Source organism: Aulostomus chinensis, chromosome 20 (assembly GCF_037954235.1).
Source record: "Aulostomus chinensis isolate RoL2024-O1b breed Wild chromosome 20, RoL_Achi_v1.0, whole genome shotgun sequence".
NCBI lineage: Eukaryota > Metazoa > Chordata > Actinopteri > Syngnathiformes > Aulostomidae > Aulostomus > Aulostomus chinensis.
In genome coordinates, this window is record NC_141339.1 from 5352108 (window position 1) to 5376309 (window position 24202).

The window sequence follows — 24202 nt, forward strand, 5'->3', positions numbered from 1 at the left end:
TGGGTTCGTGTCACTTTTGACCAAGTAGCAGGTGGCAGAAAACTGCCTACTCCCCGTCGGGGAATCGAACCCCGGTCTTGCGCGTGACAGGCGGAGATACTGTCCACTATACTAACGAGGAGCACTGTCTGTCATGTGGTCCAGCGCTGCTCGCCACAGCTGAAAAAGCAAGTGTCACGCCGACTTCGTGAAGGCTTGACCAAGAAAAGGCCTTGCAAATCAGCCAAGTGGACATTCACTTACCTTTTGCAGTTTCCATAGTGTAGTGGTCATCACGTTTGCCTCACACGCAAAAGGTCCCCGGTTCGAAACCGGGTGGAAACATCTTCCGTCCCTCACATTTGCACAAAGTCATTGGTCAAATCAGACTTTGACTCCCTAACCAAATGCCCAGAAACTGTTAAAGAGATATTGAGGTCTGGTAAATAAATGGTTTATTGACCAACAATGGAGCAAGGCAAGTCGCCAGCAAAGAGCTCATTCTGACTGCTGTCTCAAAATTGCGCTTGAAATGAAAGTGCAGGTTCATTTTTTTAGGGTCCCATTTTAGTTACTTCTATGTTTCATAGTCTCAGCCTGTCCTGCCAAGATTGTAATCTCAGGGGAAAAAAAGCCTCATGGACGAGATTCATGTATAAGTGGCGGATGTCATCCGGTGACTGGAGCAGAGACATACACGAGTGAGCGTGACGTCCCATGACATGGTTAAAAGGGAAGAGAAATGGGCAGGAGGAGGTGGCAGGACAGATGAATGCGAAGGTGGAAGGTGGATAAAGACAGAGCAGAACACTCCGGCCCGTAAGCCTGCCCTGTGACGCGTAATCGCAAGGAATCAACCCCACACCAAAAAAGTGGTTCTCGCCCTGGCGCAAAAAAAGAGAATCCAACCACTCTCGCGGAGTGTTGTTTGGTTGCTGACGCTGTGCGGGAAGGCAACCCCCCTTAAGCAAGTCTGTGTCGTCCCATGGGAAGAGAACCAGCCCAGGGACATGGAAGGTCCAGCAACATCCCTCTTCTGAGAGAGGCTACTCATGTTTCTGCATGACTGTCCATCAGGCCTTGCTGAGTCCTGCTTTGCCTGGACATTGCCCCTTGACCACTTTTCCTTCGGTTGCCCTGAAAGGGGCTGTAGCCCGAAGACAATCCAGCTCCTAGGTTCAAAAGAACATGAAACAACCTCCACCACTTTAATATCCTCCATGGAATTTGGGACCCTCTGACCGCTCAAGTGACAAGTTCTATCAGTGGCCTCGGCAGGGAAGCCTGTGCTCACCGCTTCAGAGAAAGTGACTATGTTTCGTATTTGGAGTTGTACGTATGCGATCAAGGCATTGGGGACGCAGCGTATGGTGATTCTAAACATATAGGCTAATCCGTGAGGGTAGACAAGGACCTGCTTTGACCTGTTTCCATAGTGTAGTGGTCATCACGTTCGCTTTACATGCGCAAGGTCCCCAGTTCGAACCTGGGTGGAAACAGCAGAGTTTTACTTGTTCGCGCCATGAAAAGGACAAAGATCCAAATCGTTCAAGTCTCGCGGACCAAGCACACAAGCCATTTTAACAGTATGCAAAGACGAGGACACGTGCTGTAGATTCGCAATGAAAGGATACGTAAGTGTCAGTCGCAGCGCCCGTCTTGGGTTCGTGTCACTTTTGACCAAGTAGCAGGTGGCAGAAAACTGCCTACTCCCCGTCGGGGAACCGAACCCCGGTCTTCCGCGTGACAGGCGGAGATACTGTCCACTATACTAACGAGGAGCACTGCTTGTCATGTGGTCCAGCGCTCCTCCCCACAGCTGAAAAAGCAAGTGTCACGCCGACTTCGTGAAGGCTTGACCAAGAAAAGGCCTTACAAATCACCCACGTGGACATTCACTTACCTTTTGCAGTTTCCATAGTGTAGTGGTCATCACGTTTGCCTCACACGCAAAAGGTCCCCGGTTCGAAACCGGGTGGAAACATCTTCCGTCCCTCACATTTGCACAAAGTCATTGGTCAAATCAGACTTTGACTCCCTCAACCAAATGCCCAGAAACTGTGAAGGAGATATTGAGGTCTGGTAAATAAATGGTTTATTGACCAACAATGGAGCAAGGCAAGTCGCCAGCAAAGAGCTCATTCTGACTGCTGTCTCAAAATTGCGCTTGAAATGAAAGTGCAGGTTCATTTTTTTAGGGTCCCATTTTAGTTACTTCTATGTTTCATAGTCTCAGCCTGTCCTGCCAAGATTGTAATCTCAGGTGAAAAAAAGCCTCATGGACGAGATTCATGTATAAGTGGCGGATGTCATCCGGTGACTGGAGCAGAGACATACACGAGTGAGCGTGACGTCCCATGACATGGTTAAAAGGGAAGAGAAATGGGCAGGAGGAGGTGGCAGGACAGATGAATGCGAAGGTGGAAGGTGGATAAAGACAGAGCAGAACACTCCGGCCCGTAAGCCTGCCCTGTGACGCGTAATCGCAAGGAATCAACCCAACACCAAAAAAGTGGTTCTCGCCCTGGCGCAAAAAAAGAGAATCCAACCAGTCTCGGGGAGTGTTGTTTGGTTGCTGACGCTGTGCGGGAAGGCAACCCCCCTTAAGCAAGTCTGTGTCGTCCCATGGGAAGAGAACCAGCCCAGGGACATGGAAGGTCCAGCAACATCCCTCTTCTGAGAGAGGCTACTCATGTTTCTGCATGACTGTTCATCAGGCCTTGCTGAGTCCTGCTTTGCCTGGACATTGCCCCTGGACCACTTGTCCTTCGGTTGCCCTGAAAGGGTCTGTAGCCCGAAGACAATCCAGTTCCTCGGTTCAAAAGAACATGCAACAACCTCCACCGCTTTAATATCCTCCATGGAATTTGGGACCCTCTGACCGCTCAAGTGACAAGTTCTATCAGTGGCCTCGGCAGGGAAGCCTGTGCTCACCGCTTCAGAGAAAGTGACTATGTTTCGTATTTGGAGTTGTAGGTATGCGATCAAGGCATTGGGGACGCAGCGTATGGTGATTCTAAACATATAGGCTAATCCGTGAGGGTAGACAAGGACCTGCTTTGACCTGTTTCCATAGTGTAGTGGTCATCACGTTCGCTTTACACGCGCAAGGTCCCCAGTTCGAACCTGGGTGGAAACAGCAGCGTTTTACTTGTTCGCGCCAAGAAAAGGACAAAGATCCAAATTTTCAAGTCTCGCGGACCAAGCACACAAGCCATTTTAACAGTATGCAAAGACGAGGACACGTGCTGTAGATTCGTAATGAAAGGATACGTAAGTGTCAGTGGCAGCGCCCGTCTTGGGTTCGTGTCACTTTTGACCAAGTAGCAGGTGGCAGAAAACTGCCTACTCCCCGTCGGGGAATCGAACCCCGATCTTCCGCGTGACAGGCGGAGATACTGTCCACTATACTAACGAGGAGCACTGTTTGTCATGTGGTCCAGCGCTGCTCGCCACAGCTGAAAAAGCAAGTGTCACGCCGACTTCGTGAAGGCTTGACCAAGAAAAGGCCTTACAAATCAGCCACGTGGACATTCACTTACCTTTTGCAGTTTCCATAGTGTAGTGGTCATCACGTTTGCCTCACACGCAAAAGGACCCCGGTTCGAAACCGGGTGGGAACATCTTCCGTCCCTCACATTTGCACAAAGTCATTGGTCAAATCAGACTTTGACTCCCTAACCAAATGCCCGGAAACTGTTAAAGAGATATTGAGGTCTGGCAAATAAATGGATGATTGACTAACAATGGAGCAAGGCAAGTCGACAGCCCATAAGCACAGAGCTCATTCTGAGTGCTGTTTCAGAATTGCGCTTGAAATGAAAGCGCAGATCCATTTTTTTAGGGTCCCATTTTAGTTACTTCTATGTTTCATAGTCTCAGCCTGTCCTGCCAAGATTGTAATCTCACGTGAAAAAAAGCCTCATGGACGAGATTCATGTATAAGTGGCGGATGTCATCCGGTGACTGGAGCAGAGACATACACGAGTGAGCGTGACGTCCCATGACATGGTTAAAAGGGAAGAGAAATGGGCAGGAGGAGGTGGCAGGACAGATGAATGCGAAGGTGGAAGGTGGATAAAGACAGAGCAGAACACTCCGGCCCGTAAGCCTGCCCCGTGACGCGTAATCGCAAGGAGTCAACCCCACACCAAAAAAGTGGTTCTAACCCTGGGGCAAAACAAGAGAGTCCAACCAGTCTCGGGGAGTGTTGTTTGGTTGCTGACGCTGTGCGGGAAGGCAACCCCCCTTAAGCAAGTCTGTGTCGTCCCATGGGAAGAGAACCAGCCCAGGGACATGGAAGGTCCAGCAACATCCCTTTTCTGAGAGAGGCTACTCATGTTTCTGCATGACTGTTCATCAGGCCTTGCTGAGTCCTGCTTTGCCTGGACATTGCCCCTTGACCACTTGTCCTTCGGTTGCCCTGAAAGGGTCTGTAGCCCGAAGACAATCCAGTTCCTCGGTTCAAAAGAACATGAAACAACCTCCACCACTTTAATATCCTCCATGGAATTTGGGACCCTCTGACCGCTCAAGTGACAAGTTCTATCAGTGGCCTCGGCAGGGAAGCCTGTGCTCACCGCTTCAGAGAAAGTGACTATGTTTCGTATTTGGGGTTGTACGTATGCGATCAAGGCATTGGGGACGCAGCGTATGGTGATTCTAAACATATAGGCTAATCCGTGAGGGTAGACAAGGACCTGCTTTGACCTGTTTCCATAGAGTAGTGGTCATCACGTTCGCTTTACACGCGCAAGGTCCCCAGTTCGAACCTGGGTGGAAACAGCAGAGTTTTACTTGTTCGCGCCAAGAGAAGGAAAAAGCTTCAAATTGTTCAAGTCTCACGGAACAAGCACACAAGCCATTTTAACAGTATGCAAAGACGAGGACACGTGCTGTAGATTCGCAATGACAGGATATGGGAAGTGTCAGTCGCAGCGCCCGTCTTGGGTTCGTGTCACTTTTGACCAAGTAGCAGGTGGCAGAAAACTGCCTACTCCCCGTCGGGGAATCGAACCCCGATCTTCCGCGTGACAGGCGGAGATACTGTCCACTATACTAACGAGGAGCACTGTTTGTCATGTGGTCCAGCGCTGCTCGCCACAGCTGAAAAAGCAAGTGTCACGCCGACTTCGTGAAGGCTTGACCAAGAAAAGGCCTTACAAATCAGCCACGTGGACATTCACTTACCTTTTGCAGTTTCCATAGTGTAGTGGTCATCACGTTTGCCTCACACGCAAAAGGACCCCGGTTCGAAACCGGGTGGGAACATCTTCCGTCCCTCACATTTGCACAAAGTCATTGGTCAAATCAGACTTTGACTCCCTAACCAAATGCCCGGAAACTGTTAAAGAGATATTGAGGTCTGGCAAATAAATGGATGATTGACTAACAATGGAGCAAGGCAAGTCGACAGCCCATAAGCACAGAGCTCATTCTGAGTGCTGTTTCAGAATTGCGCTTGAAATGAAAGCGCAGATCCATTTTTTTAGGGTCCCATTTTAGTTACTTCTATGTTTCATAGTCTCAGCCTGTCCTGCCAAGATTGTAATCTCACGTGAAAAAAAAGCCTCATGGACGAGATTCATGTATAAGTGGCGGATGTCATCCGGTGACTGGAGCAGAGACATACACGAGTGAGCGTGACGTCCCATGACATGGTTAAAAGGGAAGAGAAATGGGCAGGAGGAGGTGGCAGGACAGATGAATGCGAAGGTGGAAGGTGGATAAAGACAGAGCAGAACACTCCGGCCCGTAAGCCTGCCCCGTGACGCGTAATCGCAAGGAGTCAACCCCACACCAAAAAAGTGGTTCTCGCCCTGGGGCAAAAAAAGAGAATCCAACCACTCTCGCGGAGTGTTTTTTGGTTGCTGACGCTGTGCGGGAAGGCAACCCCCAAAGCAAGTCTGTGTCGTCCCATGGGGAGAACCAGCCCAGGGACATGGAAAGTGTAGCAACATCCCTCTTCTGAGAGAGGCTACTCATGTTTCTGCATGACTGTCCATCAGGCCTTGCTGAGTCCTGCTTTGCCTGGACATTGCCCCTTGACCACTTTTCCTTCGGTTGCCCTGAAAGGGGCTGTAGCCCGAAGACAATCCAGCTCCTAGGTTCAAAAGAACATGAAACAACCTCCACCACTTTAATATCCTCCATGGAATTTGGGACCCTCTGACCGCTCAAGTGACAAGTTCTATCAGTGGCCTCGGCAGGGAAGCCTGTGCTCACCGCTTCAGAGAAAGTGACTATGTTTCGTATTTGGAGTTGTAGGTATGCGATCAAGGCATTGGGGACGCAGCGTATGGTGATTCTAAACATATAGGCTAATCCGTGAGGGTAGACAAGGACCTGCTTTGACCTGTTTCCATAGTGTAGTGGTCATCACGTTCGCTTTACACGCCCAAGGTCCCCAGTTCGAACCTGGGTGGAAACAGCAGAGTTTTACCTGTTCGCGCCAAGAGAAGGAAAAAGCTTCAAATTGTTCAAGTCTCACGGAACAAGCACACAAGCCCTTTTAACAGGATGCAAAGACGAGGACACGTGCTGTAGATTCGCAATGACAGGATATGGAAGTGTCAGTCGCAGCGCCCATCTTGGGTTCGTGTCACTTTTGACCAAGTAGCAGCTGGCAGAAAACTGCCTACTCCCCGTCGGGGAATCGAACCCTGGTCTTGCGCGTGACAGGCGGAGATACTGTCCACTATACTAACGAGGAGCACTGTTTGTCACGTGGTCCAGCGCTGCTCGCCACAGCTGAAAAAGCAAGTGGCACGCCGACTTCTTTGAGGCTTGACCAAGAAAAGGCCTTAAAAGTCACCCACATGGACATTCGATTACCTTTTGCAGTTTCCATAGTGTAGTGGTCATCACATTTGCCTCACACGCAAAAGGTCCCCGGTTCGAAACCGGGTGGAAACATCTTCCGTCCCTCACATTTGCACAAAGTCATTGGTCAAATCAGACTTTGACTCCCTCAACCAAATGCCCAGAAACTGTTAAAGACATATTGAGGTCTGGTAAATAAATGGTTTATTGACCAACAATGGAGCAAGGCAAGTCACCAGCACAGAGCTCATTCTGACTGCTGTCTCAAAATTGCGCTTGAAATGAAAGTGCAGGTTCATTTTTTTAGGGTCCCATTTTAGTTACTTCTATGTTTCATAGTCTCAGCCTGTCCTGCCAAGATTGTAATCTCACGTGAAAGAAAGCCTCATGGACGAGATTCATGTATAAATGGCGGATGTCATCCGGTGACTGGAGCAGAGACATACACGAGTGAGCGTGACGTCCCATGACATGGTTAAAAGGGAAGAGAAATGGGCAGGAGGAGGTGGCAGGACAGATGAATGCGAAGGTGGAAGGTGGATAAAGACAGAGCAGAACACTCCGGCCCGTAAGCCTGCCCCGTGACGCGTAATCGCAAGGAGTCAACCCCCCACCAAAAAAGTGGTTCTAACCCTGGGGCAAAACAAGAGAGTCCAACCAGTCTCGGGGAGTGTTGTTTGGTTGCTGACGCTGTGCGGGAAGGCAACACCCCTTAAGCAAGTCTGTGTCGTCCCATGGGAAGAGAACCAGCCCAGGGACATGGAAGGTCCAGCAACATCCCTCTTCTGAGAGAGGCTACTCATGTTTCTGCATGACTGTTCATCAGGCCTTGCTGAGTCCTGCTTTGCCTGGACATTGCCCCTTGACCACTTTTCCTTCGGTTGCCCTGAAAGGGTCTGTAGCCCGAAGACAATCCAGTTCCTCGGTTCAAAAGAACATGAAACAACCTCCACCGCTTTAATATCCTCCATGGAATTTGGGACCCTCTGACCGCTCAAGTGACAAGTTCTATCAGTGGCCTCGGCAGGGAAGCCTGTGCTCACCGCTTCAGAGAAAGTGACTATGTTTCGTATTTGGAGTTGTAGGTATGCGATCAAGGCATTGGGGACGCAGCGTATGGTGATTCTAAACATATAGGCTAATCCGTGAGGGTAGACAAGGACCAGCTTTAACCTGTTTCCATAGAGTAGTGGTCATCACGTTCGCTTTACACGCGCAAGGTCCCCAGTTCGAACCTGGGTGGAAACAGCAGAGTTTTACTTGTTCGCGCCAAGAGAAGGAAAAAGCTTCAAATTGTTCAAGTCTCACGGAACAAGCACACAAGCCCTTTTAACAGTATGCAAAGACGAGGACACGTGCTGTAGATTCGCAATGACAGGATATGGAAGTGTCAGTCGCAGCGCCCATCTTGGGTTCGTGTCACTTTTGACCAAGTAGCAGCTGGCAGAAAACTGCCTACTCCCCGTCGGGGAATCGAACCCCGGTCTTCCGCGTGACAGGCGGAGATACTGTCCACTATACTAACGAGGAGCACTGTTTGTCACGTGGTCCAGCGCTGCTCGCCACAGCTGAAAAAGCAAGTGGCACGCCGACTTCGTGGAGGCTTGACCAAGAAAAGGCCTTAAAAGTCACCCACATGGACATTCAATTACCTTTTGCAGTTTCCATAGTGTAGTGGTCATCACGTTTGCCTAACACGCAAAAGGTCCCCGGTTCGAAACCGGGTGGAAACATCTTCCCTCCCTCACATTTGCACAAAGTCATTGGTCAAATCAGACTTTGACTCCCTCAACCAAATGCCCAGAAACTGTGAAGGAGATATTGAGGTCTGGCAAATAAATGGTTGATTGACCAACAATGGAGAGAGGCAAGTCGCCAGCACAGAGCTCATTCTGAGTGCTGTCTCAAAATTGCGCTTGAAATGAAAGTGCAGGTTCATTTTTTTAGGGTCCCATTTTAGTTACTTCTATGTTTCATAGTCTCAGCCTGTCCTGCCAAGATTGTAATCTCACGTGAAAAAAAGCCTCATGGACGAGATTCATGTATAAGTGGCGGATGTCATCCGGTGACTGGAGCAGAGACATACACGAGTGAGCGTGACGTCCCATGACATGGTTAAAAGGGAAGAGAAATGGGCAGGAGGAGGTGGCAGGACAGATGAATGCGAAGGTGGAAGGTGGATAAAGACAGAGCAGAACACTCCGGCCCGTAAGCCTGCCCCGTGACGCGTAATCGCAAGGAGTCAACCCCCCACCAAAAAAGTGGTTCTAACCCTGGGGCAAAACAAGAGAGTCCAACCAGTCTCGGGGAGTGTTGTTTGGTTGCTGACGCTGTGCGGGAAGGCAACCCCCCTTAAGCAAGTCTGTGTCGTCCCATGGGAAGAGAACCAGCCCAGGGACATGGAAGGTCCAGCAACATCCCTCTTCTGAGAGAGGCTACTCATGTTTCTGCATGACTGTTCATCAGGCCTTGCTGAGTCCTGCTTTGCCTGGACATTGCCCCTTGACCACTTGTCCTTCGGTTGCCCTGAAAGGGGCTGTAGCCCGAAGACAATCCAGTTCCTCGGTTCAAAAGAACATGAAACAACCTCCACCGCTTTAATATCCTCCATGGAATTTGGGACCCTCTGACCGCTCAAGTGACAAGTTCTATCAGTGGCCTCGGCAGGGAAGCCTGTGCTCACCGATTCAGAGAAAGTGACTATGTTTCGTATTTGGAGTTGAAGGTATGCGATCAAGGCATTGGGGACGAAGCGTATGGTGATTCTAAACATATAGGCTAATCCGTGAGGGTAGACAAGGACCAGCTTTGACCTGTTTCCATAGAGTATTGGTCATCACGTTCGCTTTACACGCGCAAGGTCCCCAGTTCGAACCTGGGTGGAAACAGCAGAGTTTTACTTGTTCGCGCCAAGAAAAGGACAAAGATCCAAATTGTTCAAGTCTCACGGAACAAGCACACAAGCCCTTTTAACAGTACGCAAAGACGAGGACACGTGCTGTAGATTCGCAATGACAGGATATGGAAGTGTCAGTCGCAGCGCCCATCTTGGGTTCGTGTCACTTTTGACCAAGTAGCAGCTGGCAGAAAACTGCCTACTCCCCGTCGGGGAATCGAACCCCTGTCTTCCGCGTGACAGGCGGAGATACTGTCCACTATACTAACGAGGAGCACTGTTTGTCACGTGGTCCAGCGCTGCTCGCCTCAGCTGAAAAAGCAAGTGGCACGCCGACTTCGTGGAGGCTTGACCAAGAAAAGGCCTTAAAAGTCACCCACATGGACATTCACTTACCTTTTGCAGTTTCCATAGTGTAGTGGTCATCACATTTTCCTAACACGCAAAAGGTCCCCGGTTCGAAACCGGGTGGAAACATCTTCCGTCCCTCACATTTGCACAAAGTCATTGGTCAAATCAGACTTTGACTCCCTCAACCAAATGCCCAGAAACTGTGAAGGAGATATTGAGGTCTGGCAAATAAATGGTTGATTGACCAACAATGGAGAGAGGCAAGTCGCCAGCACAGAGCTCATTCTGACTGCTGTCTCAAAATTGCGCTTGAAATTAAAGTGCAGGTTCATTTTTTTAGGGTCCCATTTTAGTTACTTCTATGTTTCATAGTCTCAGCCTGTCCTGCCAAGATTGTAATCTCACGTGAAAAAAAGCCTCATGGACGAGATTCATGTATAAGTGGCGGATGTCATCCGGTGACTGGAGCAGAGACATACACGAGTGAGCGTGACGTCCCATGACATGGTTAAAAGGGAAGAGAAATGGGCAGGAGGAGGTGGCAGGACAGATGAATGCGAAGGTGGAAGGTGGATAAAGACAGAGCAGAACACTCCGGCCCGTAAGCCTGCCCTGTGACGCGTAATCGCAAGGAGTCAACCCCACACCAAAAAAGTGGTTCTCGCCCTGGGGCAAAAAAAGAGAATCCAACCACTCTCGCGGAGTGTTGTTTGGTTGCTGACGCTGTGCGGGAAGGCAACCCCCCAAAGCAAGTCTGTGTCGTCCCATGGGGAGAGCCAGCCCAGGGACATGGAAAGTGTAGCAACATCCCTCTTCTGAGAGAGGCTACTCATGTTTCTGCATGACTGTCCATCAGGCCTTGCTGAGTCCTGCTTTGCCTGGACATTGCCCCTTGACCACTTTTCCTTCGGTTGCCCTGAAAGGGGCTGTAGCCCGAAGACAATCCAGCTCCTAGGTTCAAAAGAACATGAAACAACCTCCACCACTTTAATATCCTCCATGGAATTTGGGACCCTCTGACCGCTCAAGTGACAAGTTCTATCAGTGGCCTCGGCAGGGAAGCCTGTGCTCACCGCTTCAGAGAAAGTGACTATGTTTCGTATTTGGAGTTGTACGAATGCGATCAAGGCATTGGGGACGCAGCGTATGGTGATTCTAAACATATAGGCTAATCCGTGAGGGTAGACAAGGACCTGCTTTGACCTGTTTCCATAGTGTAGTGGTCATCACGTTCGCTTTACACGCGCAAGGTCCCCAGTTCGAACCTGGGTGGAAACAGCAGAGTTTTACTTGTTCGCGCCAAGAAAAGGATGAAGATCCAAATCGTTCAAGTCTCGCGGACCAAGCACACAAGCCATTTTAACAGTATGCAAAGACGAGGACACGTGCTGTAGATTCGCAATGAAAGGATATTTAAGTGTCAGTCGCAGCGCCCGTCTTGGGTTCGTGTCACTTTTGACCAAGTAGCAGGTGGCAGAAAACTGCCTACTCCCCGTCGGGGAATCGAACCCCGGTCTTGCGCGTGACAGGCGGAGATACTGTCCACTATACTAACGAGGAGCACTGCCTGTCATGTGGTCCAGCGCTCCTCCCCACAGCTGAAAAAGCAAGTGTCACGCCGACTTCGTGAAGGCTTGACCAAGAAAAGGCCTTGCAAATCACCCACGTGGACATTCACTTACCTTTTGCAGTTTCCATAGTGTAGTGGTCATCACGTTTGCCTCACACGCAAAAGGTCCCCGGTTCGAAACCGGGTGGAAACATCTTCCGTCCCTCACATTTGCACAAAGTCATTGGTCAAATCAGACTTTGACTCCCTCAACCAAATGCCCAGAAACTGTTAAGGAGATATTGAGGTCTGGCAAATAAATGGTTGATTGACCAACAATGGAGAGAGGCAAGTTGCCAGCACAGAGCTCATTCTGACTGCTGTCACAAAATTGCGCTTGAAATGAAAGTGCAGGTTCAATTTTTTAGGGTCCCATTTTAGTTACTTCTATGTTTCATAGTCTCAGCCTGTCCTGCCAAGATTGTAATCTCACGTGAAAAAAAGCCTCATGGACGAGATTCATGTATAAGTGGCGGATGTCATCCGGTGACTGGAGCAGAGACATACACGAGTGAGCGTGACGTCCCATGACATGGTTAAAAGGGAAGAGAAATGGGCAGGAGGAGGTGGCAGGACAGATGAATGCGAAGGTGGAAGGTGGATAAAGACAGAGCAGAACACTCCGGCCCGTAAGCCTGCCCTGTGACGCGTAATCGCAAGGAATCAACCCCACACCAAAAAAGTGGTTCTCGCCCTGGCGCAAAAAAAGAGAATCCAACCACTCTCGCGGAGTGTTGTTTGGTTGCTGACGCTGTGCGGGAAGGCAACCCCCCAAAGCAAGTCTGTGTCGTCCCATGGGGAGAACCAGCCCAGGGACATGGAAAGTGTAGCAACATCCCTCTTCTGAGAGAGGCTACTCATGTTTCTGCATGACTGTCCATCAGGCCTTGCTGAGTCCTGCTTTGCCTGGACATTGCCCCTTGACCACTTTTCCTTCGGTTGCCCTGAAAGGGGCTGTAGCCCGAAGACAATCCAGCTCCTAGGTTCAAAAGAACATGAAACAACCTCCACCACTTTAATATCCTCCATGGAATTTGGGACCCTCTGACCGCTCAAGTGACAAGTTCTATCAGTGGCCTCGGCAGGGAAGCCTGTGCTCACCGCTTCAGAGAAAGTGACTATGTTTCGTATTTGGAGTTGTAGGTATGCGATCAAGGCATTGGGGACGCAGCGTATGGTGATTCTAAACATATAGGCTAATCCGTGAGGGTAGACAAGGACCTGCTTTGACCTGTTTCCATAGTGAAGTGGTCATCACGTTCGCTTTACACGCGCAAGGTCCCCAGTTCGAACCTGGGTGGAAACAGCAGAGTTTTACTTGTTCGCGCCAAGAAAAGGACAAAAATCCAAATCGTTCAAGTCTCGCGGACCAAGCACACAAGCCATTTTAACAGTATGCAAAGACGAGGACACGTGCTGTAGATTCGCAATGAAAGGATACGTAAGTGTCAGTCGCAGCGCCCGTCTTGGGTTCGTGTCACTTTTGACCAAGTAGCAGCTGGCAGAAAACTGCCTACTCCCCGTCGGGGAATCGAACCCCGGTCTTCCGCGTGACAGGCGGAGATACTGTCCACTATACTAACGAGGAGCACTGCTTGTCATGTGGTCCAGCGCTCCTCCCCACAGCTGAAAAAGCAAGTGTCACGCCGACTTCGTGAAGGCTTGACCAAGAAAAGGCCTTGCAAATCACCCACGTGGACATTCACTTACCTTTTGCAGTTTCCATAGTGTAGTGGTCATCACGTTTGCCTCACACGCAAAAGGTCCCCGGTTCGAAACCGGGTGGAAACATCTTCCGTCCCTCACATTTGCACAAAGTCATTGGTCAAATCAGACTTTGACTCCCTCAACCAAATGCCCAGAAACTGTTAAAGAGATATTGAGGTCTGGTAAATAAATGGTTTATTGACCAACAATGGAGCAAGGCAAGTCGCCAGCCCATAAGCACAGAGCTCATTCTGAGTGCTGTTTCAGAATTGCGCTTGAAATGAAAGCGCAGATCCATTTTTTCAGGGTCCCATTTTAGTTACTTCTATGTTTCATAGTCTCAGCCTGTCCTGCCAAGATTGTAATCTCACGTGAAAAAAAGCCTCATGGACGAGATTCATGTATAAGTGGCGGATGTCATCCGGTGACTGGAGCAGAGACATACACGAGTGAGCGTGACGTCCCATGACATGGTTAAAAGGGAAGAGAAATGGGCAGGAGGAGGTGGCAGGACAGATGAATGCGAAGGTGGAAGGTGGATAAAGACAGAGCAGAACACTCTGGCCCGTAAGCCTGCCCCGTGACGCGTAATCGCAAGGAGTCAACCCCACACCAAAAAAGTGGTTCTAACCCTGGGGCAAAACAAGATAGTCCAACCAGTCTCGGGGAGTGTTGTTTGGTTGCTGACGCTGTGCGGGAAGGCAACCCCCCTTAAGCAAGTCTGTGTCGTCCCATGGGAAGAGAACCAGCCCAGGGACATGGAAGGTCCAGCAACATCCCTCTTCTGAGAGAGGCTACTCATGTTTCTGCATGACTGTTCATCAGGCCTTGCTGAGTCCTGCTTTGCCTGGACATTGCCCCTTGACCACTTGTCCTTCGGTTGCCCTGAAAGGGTCTGTAGCCCGAAGACAATCCAGTTCCTCGGTTCAAAAGAACATGCAACAACCTCCACCACTTTAATATCCTCCATGGAATTTGGGACCCTCTGACCGCTCAAGTGACAAGTTCTATCAGTGGCCTCGGCAGGGAAGCCTGTGCTCACCGCTTCAGAGAAAGTGACTATGTTTCGTATTTGGAGTTGTAGGTATGCGATCAAGGCATTGGGGACGCAGCGTATGGTGATTCTAAACATATAGGCTAATCCGTGAGGGTAGACAAGGACCTGCTTTGACCTGTTTCCATAGTGTAGTGGTCATCACGTTCGCTTTACACGCGCAAGGTCCCCAGTTCGAACCTGGGTGGAAACAGCAGCGTTTTACTTGTTCGCGCCAAGAAAAGGACAAAGATCCAAATTTTCAAGTCTCGCGGACCAAGCACACAAGCCATTTTAACAGTATGCAAAGACGAGGACACGTGCTGTAGATTCGTAATGAAAGGATACGTAAGTGTCAGTGGCAGCGCCCATCTTGGGTTCGTGTCACTTTTGACCAAGTAGCAGCTGGCAGAAAACTACCTACTCCCCGTCGGGGAATCAAACCCCGGTCTTCCGCGTGACAGGCGGAGATACTGTCCACTATACTAACGAGGAGCACTGTTTGTCATGTGGTCCAGCGCTGCTCGCCACAGCTGAAAAAGCAAGTGGCACGCCGACTTCGTGGAGGCTTGACCAAGAAAAGGCCTTAAAAGTCACCCACATGGACAGTCGCTTACCTTTTGCAGTTTCCATAGTGTAGTGGTCATCACGTTTGCCTAACACGCAAAAGGTCCCCGATTCGAAACCGGGTGGAAACATCTTCCGTCCCTCACATTTGCACAAAGTCATTGGTCAATCAGACTTTGACTCCCTAACCAAATGCCCAGAAACTGTTAAAGAGATATTGAGGTCTGGCAAATAAATGGATGATTGACTAACAATGGAGCAAGGCAAGTCGCCAGCCCATAAGCACAGAGCTCATTCTGAGTGCTGTTTCAGAATTGCGCTTGAAATGAAAGCGCAGATCCATTTTTTTAGGGTACCATTTTAGTTACTTCTATGTTTCATAGTCTCAGCCTGTCCTGCCAAGATTGTAATCTCACGTGAAAAAAAGCCTCATGGACGAGATTCATGTATAAGTGGCGGATGTCATCCGGTGACTGGAGCAGAGACATACACGAGTGAGCGTGACGTCCCATGACATGGTTAAAAGGGAAGAGAAATGGGCAGGAGGAGGTGGCAGGACAGATGAATGCGAAGGTGGAAGGTGGATAAAGACAGAGCAGAACACTCCGGCCTGTAAGCCTTCCCCGTGACGCGTAATCGCAAGGAGTCAACCCCACACCAAAAAAGTGGTTCTAACCCTGGGGCAAAACAAGAGAGTCCAACCAGTCTCGGGGAGTGTTGTTTGGTTGCTGACGCTGTGCGGGAAGGCAACCCCCCTTAAGCAAGTCTGTGTCGTCCCATGGGAAGAGAACCAGCCCAGGGACATGGAAGGTCCAGCAACATCCCTCTTCTGAGAGAGGCTACTCATGTTTCTGCATGACTGTTCATCAGGCCTTGCTGAGTCCTGCTTTGCCTGGACATTGCCCCTTGACCACTTGTCCTTCGGTTGCCCTGAAAGGGGCTGTAGCCCGAAGACAATCCAGTTCCTCGGTTCAAAAGAACATGCAACAACCTCCACCACTTTAATATCCTCCATGGAATTTGGGACCCTCTGACCGCTCAAGTGACAAGTTCTATCAGTGGCCTCGGCAGGGAAGCCTGTGCTCACCGCTTCAGAGAAAGTGACTATGTTTCGTATTTGGAGTTGTACGTATGCGATCAAGGCATTGGGGACGCAGCGTATGGTGATTCTAAACATATAGGCTAATCCGTGAGGGTAGACAAGGACCTGCTTTGACCTGTTTCCATAGTGTAGTGGTCATCACGTTCGCTTTACACGCGCAAGGTCCCCAGTTTGAACCTGGGTGGAAACAGCAGCGTTTTACTTGTTCGCGCCAAGAAAAGGACAAAGATCCAAATTTTCAAGTCTCGCGGACCAAGCACACAAGCCATTTTAACAGTATGCAAAGACGAGGACACGTGCTGTAGATTCGTAATGAAAGGATACTTAAGTGTCAGTGGCAGCGCCCGTCTTGGGTTCGTGTCACTTTTGACCAAGTAGCAGGTGGCAGAAAACTGCCTACTCCCCGTCGGGGAATCGAACCCCGGTCTTGCGCGTGACAGGCGGAGATACTGTCCACTATACTAACGAGGAGCACTGTTTGTCATGTGGTCCAGCGCTCCTCCCAACAGCTGAAAAAGCAAGTGTCACGCCGACTTCGTGAAGGCTTGACCAAGAAAAGGCCTTACAAATCACCCACGTGGACATTCACTTTCCTTTTGCAGTTTCCATAGTGTAGTGGTCATCACGTTTGCCTCACACGCAAAAGGTCCCCGGTTCGAAACCGGGAGGAAACATCTTCCGTCCCTCACATTTTCACAAAGTCATTGGTCAAATCAGACTTTGACTCCCTAACCAAATGCCCAGAAACTGTTAAAGAGATATTGAGGTCTGGCAAATAAATGGATGATTGACTAACAATGGAGCAAGGCAAGTCGCCAGCCCATAAGCACAGAGCTCATTCTGAGTGCTGTCTCAAAATTGCGCTTGAAATGAAAGTGCAGGTTCATTTTTTTAGGGTCCCATTTTAGTTACTTCTATGTTTCATAGTCTCAGCCTGTCCTGCCAAGATTGTAATCTCACGTGAAAAAAAGCCTCATGGACGAGATTCATGTATAAGTGGCGGATGTCATCCGGTGACTGGAGCAGAAACATACACGAGTGAGCGTGACGTCCCATGACATGGTTAAAAGGGAAGAGAAATGGGCAGGAGGAGGTGGCAGGACAGATGAATGCGAAGGTGGAAGGTGGATAAAGACAGAGCAGAACACTCCGGCCCGTAAGCCTGCCCCGTGACGCGTAATCGCAAGGAGTCAACCCCACACCAAAAAAGTGGTTCTAACCCTGGGGCAAAACAAGAGAGTCCAACCAGTCTCGGGGAGTGTTGTTTGGTTGCTGACGCTGTGCGGGAAGGCAACCCCCCTTAAGCAAGTCTGTGTCGTCCCATGGGAAGAGAACCAGCCCAGGGACATGGAAGGTCCAGCAACATCCCTCTTCTGAGAGAGGCTACTCATGTTTCTGCATGACTGTTCATCAGGCCTTGCTGAGTCCTGCTTTGCCTGGACATTGCCCCTTGACCACTTGTCCTTCGGTTGCCCTGAAAGGGTCTGTAGCCCGAAGACAATCCAGTTCCTCGGTTCAAAAGAACATGAAACAACCTCCACCGCTTTAATATCCTCCATGGAATTTGGGACCCTCTGACCGCTCAAGTGACAAGTTCTATCAGTGGCCTCGGCAGGGAAGCCTGTGCTCACCGATTCAAAGAAAGTGACTATGTTTCGTATTTGGAGTTGAAGGTATGCGATCAAGGCATTGGGGACGCAGCGTATGGTGATTCTAAACATATAGGCTAATCCGTGAGGGTAGACAAGGACCTGCTTTGACCTGTTTCCATAGAGTAGTGGTCATCACGTTCGCTTTACACGCGCAAGGTCCCCAGTTCGAACCTGGGTGGAAACAGCAGAGTTTTACTTGTTCGCGCCAAGAGAAGGAAAAAGCTTCAAATTGTTCAAGTCTCACGGAACAAGCACACAAGCCATTTTAACAGTACGCAAAGATGAGGACACGTGCTGTAGATTCGCAATGACAGGATATGGAAGTGTCAGTCGCAGCGCCCATCTTGGGTTCGTGTCACTTTTGACCAAGTAGCAGCTGGCAGAAAACTGCCTACTCCCCGTCGGGGACTCGAACCCCGGTCTTCCGCGTGACAGGCGGAGATACTTTCCACTATACTAACGAGGAGCACTGTTTGTCACGTGGTCCAGCGCTGCTCGCCTCAGCTGAAAAAGCAAGTGGCACGCCGACTTCGTGGAGGCTTGACCAATAAAAGGCCTTAAAAGTCACCCACATGGACATTCGATTACCTTTTGCAGTTTCCATAGTGTAGTGGTCATCACGTTTGCCTAACACGCAAAAGGTCCCCGGTTCGAAACCGGGTGGAAACATCTTCCGTCCCTCACATTTGCACAAAGTCATTGGTCAAATCAGACTTTGACTCCCTCAACCAAATGCCCAGAAACTGTTAAGGAGATATTGAGGTCTGGCAAATAAATGGTTGATTGACCAACAATGGAGAGAGGCAAGTCGCCAGCACAGAGCTCATTCTGACTGCTGTCTCAAAATTGCGCTTGAAATGAAAGTGCAGGTTCATTTTTTTAGGGTCCCATTTTAGTTACTTCTATGTTTCATAGTCTCAGCCCGTCCTGCCAAGATTGTAATCTCACGTGAAAAAAAGCCTCATGGACGAGATTCATGTATAAGTGGCGGATGTCATCCGGTGACTGGAGCAGAGACATACACGAGTGAGCGTGACGTCCCATGACATGGTTAAAAGGGAAGAGAAATGGGCAGGAGGAGGTGGCAGGACAGATGAATGCGAAGGTGGAAGGTGGATAAAGACAGAGCAGAACACTCCGGCCCGTAAGCCTGCCCTGTGACGCGTAATCGCAAGGAGTCAACCCCACACCAAAAAAGTGGTTCTCGCCCTGGGGCAAAAAAAGAGAATCCAACCACTCTCGCGGAGTGTTGTTTGGTTGCTGACGCTGTGCGGGAAGGCAACCCCCCAAAGCAAGTCTGTGTCGTCCCATGGGGAGAACCAGCCCAGGGACATGGAAAGTGTAGCAACATCCCTCTTCTGAGAGAGGCTACTCATGTTTCTGCATGACTGTCCATCAGGCCTTGCTGAGTCCTGCTTTGCCTGGACATTGCCCCTTGACCACTTTTCCTTCGGTTGCCCTGAAAGGGGCTGTAGCCCGAAGACAATCCAGCTCCTAGGTTCAAAAGAACATGAAACAACCTCCACCACTTTAATATCCTCCATGGAATTTGGGACCCTCTGACCGCTCAAGTGACAAGTTCTATCAGTGGCCTCACCGCTTCAGAGAAAGTGACTATGTTTCGTATTTGGAGTTATACGTATGCGATCAAGGCATTGGGGACGCAGCGTATGGTGATTCTAAACATATAGGCTAATCCGTGAGGGTAGACAAGGACCTGCTTTGACCTGTTTCCATAGTGTAGTGGTCATCACGTTCGCTTTACACGCGCAAGGTCCCCAGTTCGAACCTGGGTGGAAACAGCAGAGTTTTACTTGTTCGCGCCAAGAGAAGGAAAAAGCTTCAAATTGTTCAAGTCTCACGGAACAAGCACACAAGCCCTTTTAACAGTATGCAAAGACGAGGACACGTGCTGTAGATGCGCAATGACAGGATATGGAAGTGTCAGTCGCAGCGCCCATCTTGGGTTCGTGTCACTTTTGACCAAGTAGCAGCTGGCAGAAAACTGCCTACTCCCCGTCGGGGAATCGAACCCCGGTCTTCCGCGTGACAGGCGGAGATACTGTCCACTATACTAACGAGGAGCACTGTTTGTCACGTGGTCCAGCGCTGCTCGCCACAGCTGAAAAAGCAAGTGGCACGCCGACTTCGTGGAGGCTTGACCAAGAAAAGGCCTTAAAAGTCACCCACATGGACATTCGATTACCTTTTGCAGTTTCCATAGTGTAGTGGTCATCACGTTTGCCTCACACGCAAAAGGTCCCCGGTTCGAAACCGGGTGGAAACATCTTCCGTCCCTCACATTTGCACAAAGTCATTGGTCAAATCAGACTTTGACTCCCTCAACCAAATGCCCAGAAACTGTTAAAGAGATATTGAGGTCTGGTAAATAAATGGTTTATTGACCAACAATGGAGCAAGGCAAGTCGCCAGCACAGAGCTCATTCTGACTGCTGTCTCAAAATTGCGCTTGAAATGAAAGTGCAGGTTCATTTTTTTAGGGTCCCATTTTAGTTACTTCTATGTTTCATAGTCTCAGCCTGTCCTGCCAAGATTGTAATCTCACGTGAAAGAAAGCCTCATGGACGAGATTCATGTATAAGTGGCGGATGTCATCCGGTGACTGGAGCAGAGACATACACGAGTGAGCGTGACGTCCCATGACATGGTTAAAAGGGAAGAGAAATGGGCAGGAGGAGGTGGCAGGACAGATGAATGCGAAGGTGGAAGGTGGATAAAGACAGAGCAGAACACTCCGGCCCGTAAGCCTGCCCCGTGACGCGTAATCGCAAGGAGTCAACCCCACACCAAAAAAGTGGTTCTAACCCTGGGGCAAAACAAGAGAGTCCAACCAGTCTCGGGGAGTGTTGTTTGGTTGCTGACGCTGTGCGGGAAGGCAACCCCCCTTAAGCAAGTCTGTGTCGTCCCATGGGAAGATAACCAGCCCAGGGACATGGAAGGTCCAGCAACATCCCTCTTCTGAGAGAGGCTACTCATTTTCTGCATGACTGTTCATCAGGCCTTGCTGAGTCCTGCTTTGCCTGGACATTGCCCCGTGACCACTTGTCCTTCGGTTGCCCTGAAAGGGACTGTAGCCCGAAGACAATCCAGTTCCTCGGTTCAAAAGAACATGAAACAACCTCCACCACTTTAATATCCTCCATGGAATTTGGGACCCTCTGACCGCTCAAGTGACAAGTTCTATCAGTGGCCTCGGCAGGGAAGCCTGTGCTCACCGCTTCAGAGAAAGTGACTATGTTTCGTATTTGGAGTTGTACGTATGCGATCAAGGCATTGGGGACGCAGCGTATGGTGATTCTAAACATATAGGCTAATCCGTGAGGGTAGACAAGGACCTGCTTTGACCTGTTTCCATAGTGTAGTGGTCATCACGTTCGCTTTACACGCGCAAGGTCCCCAGTTTGAACCTGGGTGGAAACAGCAGCGTTTTACTTGTTCGCGCCAAGAAAAGGACAAAGATCCAAATTTTCAAGTCTCGCGGACCAAGCACACAAGCCATTTTAACAGTATGCAAAGACGAGGACACGTGCTGTAGATTCGTAATGAAAGGATACGTAAGTGGCAGTGGCAGCGCCCGTCTTGTGTTCGTGTCACTTTTGACCAAGTAGCAGGTGGCAGAAAACTGCCTACTCCCCGTCGGGGAATCGAACCCCGGTCTTGCGCGTGACAGGCGGAGATACTGTCCACTATACTAACGAGGAGCACGGTCTGTCATGTGGTCCAGCGCTCCTCCCCACAGCTGAAAAAGCAAGTGTCACGCCGACTTCGTGAAGGCTTGACCAAGAAAAGGCCTTACAAATCACCCACGTGGACATTCACTTACCTTTTGCAGTTTCCATAGTGTAGTGGTCATCACGTTTGCCTCACACGCTAAAGGTCCCCGGTTCGAAACCGGGAGGAAACATCTTCCGTCCCTCACATTTGCACAAAGTCATTGGTCAAATCAGACTTTGACTCCCTAACCAAATGCCCAGAAACTGTTAAAGAGATATTGAGGTCTGGCAAATAAATGGATGATTGACTAACAATGGAGCAAGGCAAGTCGCCAGCCCATAAGCACAGAGCTCATTCTGAGTGACGTTTCAGAACTGCGCTTGAAATGAAAGCGCAGATCCATTTCTTTAGGGTCCCATTTTAGTTACTTCTATGTTTCATAGTCTCAGCCTGTCCTGCCAAGATTGTAATCTCACGTGAAAAAAAGCCTCATGGACGAGATTCATGTATAAGTGGCGGATGTCATCCGGTGACTGGAGCAGAGACATATACGAGTGAGCGTGACGTCCCATGACATGGTTAAAAGGGAAGAGAAATGGGCAGGAGGAGGTGGCAGGACAGATGAATGCGAAGGTGGAAGGTGGATAAAGACAGAGCAGAACACTCCGGCCCGTAAGCCTGCCCTGTGACGCGTAATCGCAAGGAATCAACCCCACACCAAAAAAGTGGTTCTCGCCCTGGGGCAAAAAAAGAGAATCCAACCACTCTCGCGGAGTGTTGTTTGGTTGCTGACGCTGTGCGGGAAGGCAACCCCCCAAAGCAAGTCTGTGTCGTCCCATGGGGAGAACCAGCCCAGGGACATGGAAAGTGTAGCAACATCCCTCTTCTGAGAGAGGCTACTCATGTTTCTGCATGACTGTCCATCAGGCCTTGCTGAGTCGTGCTTTGCCTGGACATTGCCCCTTGACCACTTTTCCTTCGGTTGCCCTGAAAGGGGCTGTAGCCCGAAGACAATCCAGCTCCTAGGTTCAAAAGAACATGAAACAACCTCCACCACTTTAATATCCTCCATGGAATTTGGGACCCTCTGACCGCTCAAGTGACAAGTTCTATCAGTGGCCTCGGCAGGGAAGCCTGTGCTCACCGCTTCAGAGAAAGTGACTATGTTTCGTATTTGGAGTTGTAGGTATGCGATCAAGGCATTGGGGACGCAGCGTATGGTGATTCTAAACATATAGGCTAATCCGTGAGGGTAGACAAGGACCTGCTTTGACCTGTTTCCATAGTGTAGTGGTCATCACGTTCGCTTTACACGCGCAAGGTCCCCAGTTCGAACCTGGGTGGAAACAGCAGAGTTTTACTTGTTCGCGCCAAGAAAAGGACAAAGATCCAAATCGTTCAAGTCTCGCGGACCAAGCACACAAGCCATTTTAACAGTATGCAAAGACGAGGACACGTGCTGTAGATTCGTAATGAAAGGATACGTAAGTGTCAGTGGCAGCGCCCGTCTTGGGTTCGTGTCACTTTTGACCAAGGAGCAGGTGGCAGAAAACTGCCTTCTCCCCGTCGGGGAATCGAACCCCGGTCTTGCGCGTGACAGGCGGAGATACTGTCCACTATACTAACGAGGACCACTGTCTGTCATGTGGTCCAGCGCTACTCCCCACAGCTGAAAAAGCAAGTGTCACGCCGACTTCGTGAAGGCTTGACCAAGAAAAGGCCTTAAAAGTCACCCACATGGACATTCGATTACCTTTTGCAGTTTCCATAGTGTAGTGGTCATCACGTTTGCCTAACACGCAAAAGGTCCCCGGTTCGAAACCGGGTGGAAACATCTTCCGTCCCTCACATTTGCACAAAGTCATTGGTCAAATCAGACTTTGACTCCCTCAACCAAATGCCCAGAAACTGTGAAGGAGATATTGAGGTCTGGCAAATAAATGGTTGATTGACCAACAATGGAGAGAGGCAAGTCGCCAGCACAGAGCTCATTCTGACTGCTGTCTCAAAATTGCGCTTGAAATGAAAGTGCAGGGTCATTTTTTTAGGGTCCCATTTTAGTTACTTCTATGTTTCATAGTCTCAGCCTGTCCTGCCAAGATTGTAATCTCACGTGAAAAAAAGCCTCATGGACGAGATTCATGTATAAGTGGCGGATGTCATCCGGTGACTGGAGCAGAGACATACACGAGTGAGCGTGACGTCCCATGACATGGTTAAAAGGGAAGAGAAATGGGCAGGAGGAGGTGGCAGGACAGATGAATGCGAAGGTGGAAGGTGGATAAAGACAGAGCAGAACACTCCGGCCCGTAAGCCTGCCCTGTGACGCGTAATCGCAAGGAGTCAACCCCACACCAAAAAAGTGGTTCTCGCCCTGGGGCAAAAAAAGAGAATCCAACCACTCTCGCGGAGTGTTTTTTGGTTGCTGACGCTGTGCGGGAAGGCAACCCCCAAAGCAAGTCTGTGTCGTCCCATGGGGAGAACCAGCCCAGGGACATGGAAAGTGTAGCAACATCCCTCTTCTGAGAGAGGCTACTCATGTTTCTGCATGACTGTCCATCAGGCCTTGCTGAGTCCTGCTTTGCCTGGACATTGCCCCTTGACCACTTTTCCTTCGGTTGCCCTGAAAGGGGCTGTAGCCCGAAGACAATCCAGCTCCTAGGTTCAAAAGAACATGAAACAACCTCCACCACTTTAATATCCTCCATGGAATTTGGGACCCTCTGACCGCTCAAGTGACAAGTTCTAT

General features: G+C 49.8%; 36 non-coding genes across 36 annotated transcripts; 28 read left to right on the plus strand and 8 right to left on the minus strand.

Annotated features, from left to right (window-relative positions):
• Positions 1 to 251: 251 nt before the first annotated feature.
• trnav-cac (transfer RNA valine (anticodon CAC)) lies at positions 252 to 324 on the plus strand. Its single transcript has one exon. It is a non-coding gene; the product is annotated as a tRNA-Val (tRNA).
• A 1081-nt stretch (positions 325 to 1405) lies between these two features.
• trnav-uac (transfer RNA valine (anticodon UAC)) lies at positions 1406 to 1478 on the plus strand. The gene has a single exon. It is a non-coding gene; the product is annotated as a tRNA-Val (tRNA).
• Positions 1479 to 1890: 412 nt separating this feature from the next.
• On the plus strand, positions 1891 to 1963 carry trnav-cac (transfer RNA valine (anticodon CAC)). Its single transcript has one exon. It is a non-coding gene; the product is annotated as a tRNA-Val (tRNA).
• Positions 1964 to 3045: 1082 nt separating this feature from the next.
• trnav-uac (transfer RNA valine (anticodon UAC)) lies at positions 3046 to 3118 on the plus strand. Its single transcript has one exon. It is a non-coding gene; the product is annotated as a tRNA-Val (tRNA).
• Positions 3119 to 3327: 209 nt separating this feature from the next.
• trnad-guc (transfer RNA aspartic acid (anticodon GUC)) lies at positions 3328 to 3399 on the minus strand. Its single transcript has one exon. It is a non-coding gene; the product is annotated as a tRNA-Asp (tRNA).
• A 130-nt stretch (positions 3400 to 3529) lies between these two features.
• Positions 3530 to 3602, plus strand: trnav-cac (transfer RNA valine (anticodon CAC)). The gene has a single exon. It is a non-coding gene; the product is annotated as a tRNA-Val (tRNA).
• A 1089-nt stretch (positions 3603 to 4691) lies between these two features.
• On the plus strand, positions 4692 to 4764 carry trnav-uac (transfer RNA valine (anticodon UAC)). The gene has a single exon. It is a non-coding gene; the product is annotated as a tRNA-Val (tRNA).
• Positions 4765 to 4975: 211 nt separating this feature from the next.
• trnad-guc (transfer RNA aspartic acid (anticodon GUC)) lies at positions 4976 to 5047 on the minus strand. Its single transcript has one exon. It is a non-coding gene; the product is annotated as a tRNA-Asp (tRNA).
• A 130-nt stretch (positions 5048 to 5177) lies between these two features.
• trnav-cac (transfer RNA valine (anticodon CAC)) lies at positions 5178 to 5250 on the plus strand. Its single transcript has one exon. It is a non-coding gene; the product is annotated as a tRNA-Val (tRNA).
• A 1086-nt stretch (positions 5251 to 6336) lies between these two features.
• On the plus strand, positions 6337 to 6409 carry trnav-uac (transfer RNA valine (anticodon UAC)). The gene has a single exon. It is a non-coding gene; the product is annotated as a tRNA-Val (tRNA).
• A 412-nt stretch (positions 6410 to 6821) lies between these two features.
• Positions 6822 to 6894, plus strand: trnav-cac (transfer RNA valine (anticodon CAC)). Its single transcript has one exon. It is a non-coding gene; the product is annotated as a tRNA-Val (tRNA).
• Positions 6895 to 7976: 1082 nt separating this feature from the next.
• On the plus strand, positions 7977 to 8049 carry trnav-uac (transfer RNA valine (anticodon UAC)). The gene has a single exon. It is a non-coding gene; the product is annotated as a tRNA-Val (tRNA).
• A 210-nt stretch (positions 8050 to 8259) lies between these two features.
• On the minus strand, positions 8260 to 8331 carry trnad-guc (transfer RNA aspartic acid (anticodon GUC)). The gene has a single exon. It is a non-coding gene; the product is annotated as a tRNA-Asp (tRNA).
• A 130-nt stretch (positions 8332 to 8461) lies between these two features.
• On the plus strand, positions 8462 to 8534 carry trnav-aac (transfer RNA valine (anticodon AAC)). Its single transcript has one exon. It is a non-coding gene; the product is annotated as a tRNA-Val (tRNA).
• A 1365-nt stretch (positions 8535 to 9899) lies between these two features.
• On the minus strand, positions 9900 to 9971 carry trnad-guc (transfer RNA aspartic acid (anticodon GUC)). The gene has a single exon. It is a non-coding gene; the product is annotated as a tRNA-Asp (tRNA).
• A 130-nt stretch (positions 9972 to 10101) lies between these two features.
• On the plus strand, positions 10102 to 10174 carry trnav-aac (transfer RNA valine (anticodon AAC)). Its single transcript has one exon. It is a non-coding gene; the product is annotated as a tRNA-Val (tRNA).
• A 1079-nt stretch (positions 10175 to 11253) lies between these two features.
• On the plus strand, positions 11254 to 11326 carry trnav-uac (transfer RNA valine (anticodon UAC)). Its single transcript has one exon. It is a non-coding gene; the product is annotated as a tRNA-Val (tRNA).
• Positions 11327 to 11738: 412 nt separating this feature from the next.
• On the plus strand, positions 11739 to 11811 carry trnav-cac (transfer RNA valine (anticodon CAC)). The gene has a single exon. It is a non-coding gene; the product is annotated as a tRNA-Val (tRNA).
• A 1079-nt stretch (positions 11812 to 12890) lies between these two features.
• On the plus strand, positions 12891 to 12963 carry trnav-uac (transfer RNA valine (anticodon UAC)). Its single transcript has one exon. It is a non-coding gene; the product is annotated as a tRNA-Val (tRNA).
• Positions 12964 to 13173: 210 nt separating this feature from the next.
• On the minus strand, positions 13174 to 13245 carry trnad-guc (transfer RNA aspartic acid (anticodon GUC)). The gene has a single exon. It is a non-coding gene; the product is annotated as a tRNA-Asp (tRNA).
• A 130-nt stretch (positions 13246 to 13375) lies between these two features.
• Positions 13376 to 13448, plus strand: trnav-cac (transfer RNA valine (anticodon CAC)). Its single transcript has one exon. It is a non-coding gene; the product is annotated as a tRNA-Val (tRNA).
• Positions 13449 to 14538: 1090 nt separating this feature from the next.
• trnav-uac (transfer RNA valine (anticodon UAC)) lies at positions 14539 to 14611 on the plus strand. The gene has a single exon. It is a non-coding gene; the product is annotated as a tRNA-Val (tRNA).
• Positions 14612 to 14820: 209 nt separating this feature from the next.
• On the minus strand, positions 14821 to 14892 carry trnad-guc (transfer RNA aspartic acid (anticodon GUC)). The gene has a single exon. It is a non-coding gene; the product is annotated as a tRNA-Asp (tRNA).
• A 130-nt stretch (positions 14893 to 15022) lies between these two features.
• On the plus strand, positions 15023 to 15095 carry trnav-aac (transfer RNA valine (anticodon AAC)). Its single transcript has one exon. It is a non-coding gene; the product is annotated as a tRNA-Val (tRNA).
• A 1088-nt stretch (positions 15096 to 16183) lies between these two features.
• Positions 16184 to 16256, plus strand: trnav-uac (transfer RNA valine (anticodon UAC)). Its single transcript has one exon. It is a non-coding gene; the product is annotated as a tRNA-Val (tRNA).
• Positions 16257 to 16667: 411 nt separating this feature from the next.
• On the plus strand, positions 16668 to 16740 carry trnav-cac (transfer RNA valine (anticodon CAC)). Its single transcript has one exon. It is a non-coding gene; the product is annotated as a tRNA-Val (tRNA).
• Positions 16741 to 17829: 1089 nt separating this feature from the next.
• On the plus strand, positions 17830 to 17902 carry trnav-uac (transfer RNA valine (anticodon UAC)). Its single transcript has one exon. It is a non-coding gene; the product is annotated as a tRNA-Val (tRNA).
• Positions 17903 to 18112: 210 nt separating this feature from the next.
• Positions 18113 to 18184, minus strand: trnad-guc (transfer RNA aspartic acid (anticodon GUC)). Its single transcript has one exon. It is a non-coding gene; the product is annotated as a tRNA-Asp (tRNA).
• Positions 18185 to 18314: 130 nt separating this feature from the next.
• Positions 18315 to 18387, plus strand: trnav-aac (transfer RNA valine (anticodon AAC)). The gene has a single exon. It is a non-coding gene; the product is annotated as a tRNA-Val (tRNA).
• Positions 18388 to 19447: 1060 nt separating this feature from the next.
• Positions 19448 to 19520, plus strand: trnav-uac (transfer RNA valine (anticodon UAC)). The gene has a single exon. It is a non-coding gene; the product is annotated as a tRNA-Val (tRNA).
• Positions 19521 to 19730: 210 nt separating this feature from the next.
• Positions 19731 to 19802, minus strand: trnad-guc (transfer RNA aspartic acid (anticodon GUC)). The gene has a single exon. It is a non-coding gene; the product is annotated as a tRNA-Asp (tRNA).
• A 130-nt stretch (positions 19803 to 19932) lies between these two features.
• Positions 19933 to 20005, plus strand: trnav-cac (transfer RNA valine (anticodon CAC)). Its single transcript has one exon. It is a non-coding gene; the product is annotated as a tRNA-Val (tRNA).
• Positions 20006 to 21086: 1081 nt separating this feature from the next.
• Positions 21087 to 21159, plus strand: trnav-uac (transfer RNA valine (anticodon UAC)). Its single transcript has one exon. It is a non-coding gene; the product is annotated as a tRNA-Val (tRNA).
• A 411-nt stretch (positions 21160 to 21570) lies between these two features.
• Positions 21571 to 21643, plus strand: trnav-cac (transfer RNA valine (anticodon CAC)). Its single transcript has one exon. It is a non-coding gene; the product is annotated as a tRNA-Val (tRNA).
• Positions 21644 to 22729: 1086 nt separating this feature from the next.
• trnav-uac (transfer RNA valine (anticodon UAC)) lies at positions 22730 to 22802 on the plus strand. Its single transcript has one exon. It is a non-coding gene; the product is annotated as a tRNA-Val (tRNA).
• Positions 22803 to 23214: 412 nt separating this feature from the next.
• On the plus strand, positions 23215 to 23287 carry trnav-aac (transfer RNA valine (anticodon AAC)). The gene has a single exon. It is a non-coding gene; the product is annotated as a tRNA-Val (tRNA).
• The last annotated feature ends 915 nt before the right edge of the window (positions 23288 to 24202 follow it).